The sequence below is a fragment of the Pocillopora verrucosa genome, chromosome 4 (genome assembly GCF_036669915.1).
Source record: "Pocillopora verrucosa isolate sample1 chromosome 4, ASM3666991v2, whole genome shotgun sequence".
Classification (NCBI taxonomy): Eukaryota; Metazoa; Cnidaria; class Anthozoa; order Scleractinia; family Pocilloporidae; genus Pocillopora; species Pocillopora verrucosa.
The window spans coordinates 5,728,595-5,735,790 of NC_089315.1; positions in this window are offsets into that span (position 1 = coordinate 5,728,595).

Genomic DNA, 7,196 nt, shown 5'->3' on the forward strand with positions numbered 1-7,196 from the left:
ATACTATTTGCGCATACATTGATTTTAGCGCGCCTGCGGGAACAAATCAGAGAGTTTAAGGAGAGGCATAGAAAGCAATATTTGGTAACCACATAGAGAAGTGTTATTAGAATGCCTTCTCCGTTGAGAGATATTAGTTTACTTTAAACAGTAATTTTTAAGCACGCTCATGGGTTCGAATACGAGATTCATTACCTAAAGTGGCTTGGTTAAACTTGCCAGAGAAGAAATGATATTTGAGTTTGCCATGATGTCTTCAACAGGTACCAGCAGCTTGATTCTTAAATATTAACTCACTGAAATGTAAATTTTAGTACCCTCTTTTGAATCATTAAAGCAAGGAACGCTTGAATCGTAATTGTTGTGTGTTTTACCGTTCACACCGTGGTTTACCTTTTTTTAAAATAAAAAGGCCACTTTTTCGATGAGAATTTTGTATGAAAATTATATAATTCCAGTGACATGTCGCTTCACCCTAGAAACTGTTTGCATTATTGTTATTACTGGGGTACCTGTGGTAGCCCAGTCATAAAATGCCTTTGTTTTTTTGTCGTCTTTTTTTTTTTTTTTTTTTTCCTCCGCCACAAAATGGAAAAATTGCGCAATAGTACCCAGAGGTCATTGGGCCCTCAACACCATGACAACTAACTGTGATCCAATGAGGTGTTCATTTGCTGATCACGCGTGTTATCTTGATGATGACTGACGTTGTCATACACGGACAGGGCCGGGTCACATGACGAACACGTGATAAACTTGTTTTGTATTTCAACGTATTTGGATTGCGATCTCCTGGAGCATTATGGCGCAAATTTGGATTCACTTGATGACAAGAAACGTAGCTGTGATAACAGTACGAATGGTATTAATTTCACAATCAGAAAGGTGAATCTTATGTTCGTTTTCGTTGTAGTTGTATGGATATTCTTTTTCAATAAATAAGTGATCCAAAACCCTGTGTTTTTTTATGTATAATGTTATTATGTTAAATATTGTTTACGCAATTGTCTTGTCGCAGGCGGCCCAAGCTCACGTCTCGAGAAAAAGCCAACGATTAATTCATGAACGCGTCACGCGTTGTGTGACTCGGTGTTAAGTTACGAGATGAACTGTTGGAAATTTGAACACGTTATAAGGAATAGTATAGGGAACGAAGTATGGTCGATTTACAACGATAAATATTTAGAAATATGAACATTTTTCTCGTAAAATCAATAAAACTTACTCATACCCTGTGTATCCGTTGTATTTTCTGGCGATTTCTGCCGTTTTAAGCTTGCTTTACCATCACTGTTGTTCACGTCGTCTACTTTTATTACGTTGGTAAATTCTGTACAGACGTCACACCAACCAACTCGCGCGGAAAGTAAGAAGACTATATTGAAGGCTTGAAATAATATTGCGATCGATTTTCATCAAGAAATGGGCCAGGAATATTCCACAATAGTGCAAATAATCGTGAAGGGGGATCGCAGAAAAGCGATTGCGTGACGCGCGGTAAGCTGTAGGATGACATATTAATATATACCAGACGTAAAAACTCTTCAGATTCTTAGTCTGCATTTTGTACCCACTCTGCAGTCTGCAGTCTATATTTTATATCCGGTCTGCAGTCTGCTGTCTGCATTTTTTACTAACAGGTATCCGTGGCACCACTACAGTTTATTTTTGGCTACATTTATTCGCAAAACACACATAATCTACCACAAAATACCTGTGAGTGAGGTAATTTGACATTTTCGTTCTTTCCCGCATTAATATTCTTCTCTCCTTTTGTAAGAATGTGGACATCACTCACAATGTTTCAAGTAATCCACCCACCCGACAAAAAAGTAACTCTTGCATGCATAGCATGCCTATGTTTTGAAATAGGTGTATGCCCTTGGCCAGACTTGAGCGCACTATTTCAGTATACTAGTCCGACACCCGTAGTATCACTACACTTGATTCCAAGGATCCAGTACCATCCAGGTATCTTAGTTACCCTGCTCACAGGGTCTAGTTTTCATCTTCGTTACAATCAATATTGGAATATTGATTTAACAATATTGATGAAAGACGATGAGAGAAATGGCCAACCATATTATTGCGATTGTTTTGTCGGAAAAAAAGAACAAAAAATTGAGGAAATATGTTATAATAACGGTCTAAGAGCGCGTAATTTTGTTATTTATTTATTTGTTTCTTCATTCATTATTTTTTTTTTTTGTGGATGTCTTGTCTCTCGCGCAACGCAATGCTATAGAAAACCATTATGCTGACGTAAGCCAGTCCGGATAAAGCCGCTCGGTCCTGCATTCGCGCAGCTTTGTCGACGCTTTTTAAAAAAACGTGAAATTTTAAAGAGGAGGCTTTGGCAGGCCGCTGCATGTTTTCCCTTTTAATTCCACTGGCTGGGAGGTTATGGCGCATGGATAGCTAAGATCAAATCACAAGAGGAATTATGTTACTAACCAGAGCTACCTTAATGTCGTATTAAAATAAAAGGCACCAAAATAAAATACACCATTGGCAGCCGACTAACGTGCTATATTGCCGGGACGCGTTGCAATTCGACACACGATTCGTGCAATATAGTTCGTTCGATCTTATCCGTTAGTGTGAAATTTAACGTGAAATTCTCCGCAGCAGATGATGATATAAATTTCACTTTATGGTTAGATGTTGACAGTTCTGATACCTGTCAGCCATCAGTCTTAACACGTTTTGAAAAAGACGGCCGACAGCTATCGAAACCGCCCACATTTGAGTATGCCAAAAAAGACTACCGGCTGTAGGGAAAGAGGTTATGTAAAATAGTTTGAGCTTATCCCAGCCTTCTTACATTCTTCAAGACGTTAACTTTTGTATAGCTCTGTAGTTCAAACTGATAGGGATTCGTTGCCGTTCTATGATTCTTTAAACTTAAGACCAGTATCATGCCTTTCTTCTATGGTGAAACGAAAATGACTGCAGCTGCTGTGCAAGCGGAAAGATTCCTGATGTTTACTTGGGGATGCACCAGACTCAGTAAATTGTGAATAGAAATTTACTGCGAATTACAGGGGCAATAACTCGTGTTTAACTAAACATCAATATAAAGGCCTCGAGATAAACCCTTTCACTCTAAAGATCATATTAGTAATTCTCCTTTCTGTCTATCATACAATTTTTTATGATGGTAATTTGGAGAAATTGGTATTGGGTCAACTGATAATCTGCTTAAATTATATTTTCCCTATTCTCATCAGTTGTTTGTTTGATATTGCATTGAAATCGTAAGGAGAAAATGTGTCGTGGTCAGTCATGGGAGTTAAAGGGTTAAAGAGTCCTCACACTACCCTGGCGGGCCACTTAAAATGTTAGGGCTCAGCAACAAATAGAGCGAATCGTACATATTCACCATATGGACCACAGCCTTTATTGAATTCAAGCAATTTATAGATTTTCACAGAATACAATATTAATGATAGCGGCTAAAGCATCTACATCTCAATTTCGTCATTTAGGAATGAAATTATGCTTTAAGTTCAAGTTAGCTGTGTAGTTTTCACTGCAGTGAACCTATTTCTTTTGTTCCACTCCACATCTCAGCTCGCGGGCTCGTGAGCAAATTTCTCTCCGGTACTGTTGCTCACGTTTTGCCTACAAAGATTCAACAAACATAATCTTAAAATTTCTCTTCAAATTTATTCGAAAAAAAAGAAATAAAAAACAAGACCGTTAAGCTCTGACGAATACTTGGAGTAAAATGCACGAAAAGGACCGAATGACTTCTTCCTCCAATTCAACTATTTGGATACTGACTTAACCAGACAAACCGAAGAGAAGATGGATTAAAAACCTGTAATTACCTCCTCCAAGCGTCTACGGATGTTCATTTTCATCATTTCAAAATTTCCAGCTTCTCCTTTATCTCCAACCTTTTCTGTTGGAGATTTTTTAGGCTTTTCCGTTGGAGATTTTGTAGGCTTTTTCTAAAAGAATTTAAAACGGCTTTTAGTGAATTGAACAACCAGGATCATTCAACAATGATATGAATGAAATGATAAAGAAAAAACATTACTGAAAGATTCCAGCTCATTTTGACATGACTCAATACATAGAGAAGGTTTTTCTACGCTCACTTATAAGTTTTCCTTACTGGAAATTCTCTTTTTGAAAAGAAAAACATTGCCATTCCTAATCGAACCACTCAGAAAATTCAACTCAAATTAAATATTAACACCATCTAAAACATTTTAGATGGATTGAAAACGAAAGAGATCTCTACTTATTCATGTACTTCTTTTCCATTGCAAGCACCACGTGCATAGCAGGGACGATTATATATTATGCCCTCAACTAACATCGAAGAAAGGAACAGAGCAAAAACACAAAGTGCTGTAGTCTTCATCTCGCTGACACAAGCCTCAGTGAATGAAAAGTTCTGGTACATATATTAATCGCCGGCGATCCAAGATGTGTGCAGCTGTATAGAAACGCTTTACCACCTCAGCGCGGAGAAAATTCACTACTTTCTCAGTCGACAATCTTCACAAAAATGCGTCAGTCAAAATGTGCTATAGTTTATTTGATAACGGGATTTTAATCAAGTTTTCCAGTTTGCCTTATTGGCAGAAGTCAGTTCAATCATCCAAAAATACGCAAAATATTTACTTCGCTGCGTAAACTGAACAACTTTAGATAGATGTTTTGCGAAGACAAAGAAAGTTAATGAGGTGAAACCAACTATGAGTAACATGACGAACGAGTTACGTCATTGGCTAAACGGCAGTTGAGGTCCTCTCGGCTGGCTGCATCACGCTATTCTCTTGCTTTCCTGCATCTTACTGTTAGATTTCAAAAGACTATGAAGGAGGCCATACTAACAACGCTGCTGACGGATTTTTCTTAGTTCAAATAAATCGCACTATTTAATGTTCAAACTCATGTGCCTCTAATGTAAGATTTTGTTGCTTTCCGAAAGATATACGACACCGTGAAGGGTTTTCACGTCTGACTTATATACTTCCGTATATTTCAAGTTGTCACGGGCTACTGTCAAAGAACATTGTTGCTGACTGTCTATGAGGGTATTTTTAAAATGTCGCGATCAGAAATGATTTTTCGTCTCTTTCTTGATCAAAGTGAATTTCATGGCCGGGAAGAGTTGCGGAACATTTTGGGTTTGTTTACGCGCTTGTTGTGACAGAATTAACTGAAGAGTAGTGGCAAGGTTGTAGAATACCTCCTTCGAAACACAGCTGTCCGGCCTTTTTCATTTGCCTTTATTTTCAAAGTTAAGGCTACTTTTGTTTAAAAGGGTGTAGAAATAAAAATCCACCGCTGTCATTAAGTCTAGCAACTTCTTTATATATTACTGCGACATTAACTTTTAAGAATAGTTTTAATAGTTTATTTTTTCATATAGCTTTTGAGCTCTCTGGAAATATATAGATAGATAAAAGTTATTTTCTAGGCGCCAGTGCGAAAGAGCGAGTTTCTTATCCTGTCAAACTTACAATCCACCTACGATGATTCCCTAACTTTTTAACCTCCGCGAAAATTTATCTACATATCAACTCTGAATGCTATCAGTTGTAGAAGAGTGTGACTAGATCGTAAAAGTCATGATTTGCACTGATGGAATGAATAATTAATTTAGCATTAAACATCTTTTATTTCTTTCTTCTCTCTTCTAATTTTGATTTTATCATTTTGTTACCCAGCAAAATCGACTGCTTTGCAAAATAACGATTTCTGCTGGTAGCTAAATATTTTTCCACTCGTTTCTTCAGCTATACGATTTTCATTTAACCAGGTGCAGTTCGCATTAGCATCTTTTAGTGAAGTTCTTCCTCTCATGCAAATGAAACCCCTTAAATATAGAAACTTTCGAAAAACGTTTCGTTGGAAACTAGCCTTCAAAACGCAGTCATTTCAAGCTGCTCTGTATCGCGGCCGAATGTAATTGGTTGGAGCTTGAGTTACCGCTCAATATTTACCTGGGACTTCTCAAAGAAACTTATTCAAAGTAATTTTTAACATTCTTCGACGAACAAAAAATTTTAAGATTGTGAATATTATTATTATGGTGATTAACACCTTTTGAGCTACCTCTACAGAAAGAGAAAAAAACTTGAATACCCTAGGAAGTGTTAAAATCTAGCATGCGCACGAGGAATATAGCCTTGTGTCATATCTGCAAGGAAATAAAAGAACGTTACTCGAGAATCTGATGATAACCTGAATACGCTATTTTGGCGAAGATAGATAAAGCTGGTCATACGAAATTTACATGTCTAGCATATCTTATGCCTTCATTTTTTTCGAAAAATTGCAGAGCTACAAGCTTGCATAATAAAAACCATCGCAAAACTTGAATACCCTAAGTGTTGAAATCTAGCATGCGCACGAGGAATATAAACTTGTGTCATATCTGCAAGGAAATAAAAGAACGTGACTCGAGAATCTGATGTTAACCTGAATACGCTAATGTGGCGAAAATAGATAAAGCTGGTGACACGACATATACATGTCTATCGTGTCTTATGCCATCCTTAGTTTTTTTGAAAATTTGCAAAGCTACAAGCTTCCATAACAAAAACCATTGCATCTCTCATGACGCCTTTCTGCTTGGATACGTATCCCATGTAAGCTAAAAAGAGGAAATGCGATAAAAAAAGATCAAAAATGAAGTAATAAGATGCTTGTTGTTTCCCCTCTGACGATACTTTTGTACACGGATGTTCATGAAGGTTGACCGATGAATGATCTTTCACATGTACTAAATGGTAAAGTTACTCAGACTTCAATGAGTTAAGGTATTTATGGTCCATTAGTATTGGCATTAACAGCTCGCTGTATTCCGAGCAACTACTCACGGTTTTTTTTTTCAGTTTTATTTCAAGAAGAGCAGCTCTGGGCCAATATGCTATGTGATAGAATAGAATTTAGAATTTCCTTTTGTTCTTTGGTTTATTAGTTGTTACCGGCTTGATACTTACTCATCCGTTTGAGCTTTTGTTGTCCTTTGAGCAGTATTCAAAAAGGTGAAGAACTGGATAACGAGAATTTTACAAAGCGGAGTTCTTTGTATAAACGAATTTGTTAATAAGTCAAACAGAATCCCTTAGAATTTCAAATAAATTTGCAAATAAACTATCTAAAAGAAACCTGTCAAACACACACATTCTAATTAATGAAAATTTAATCGTTTGTTCCACGACATAGAG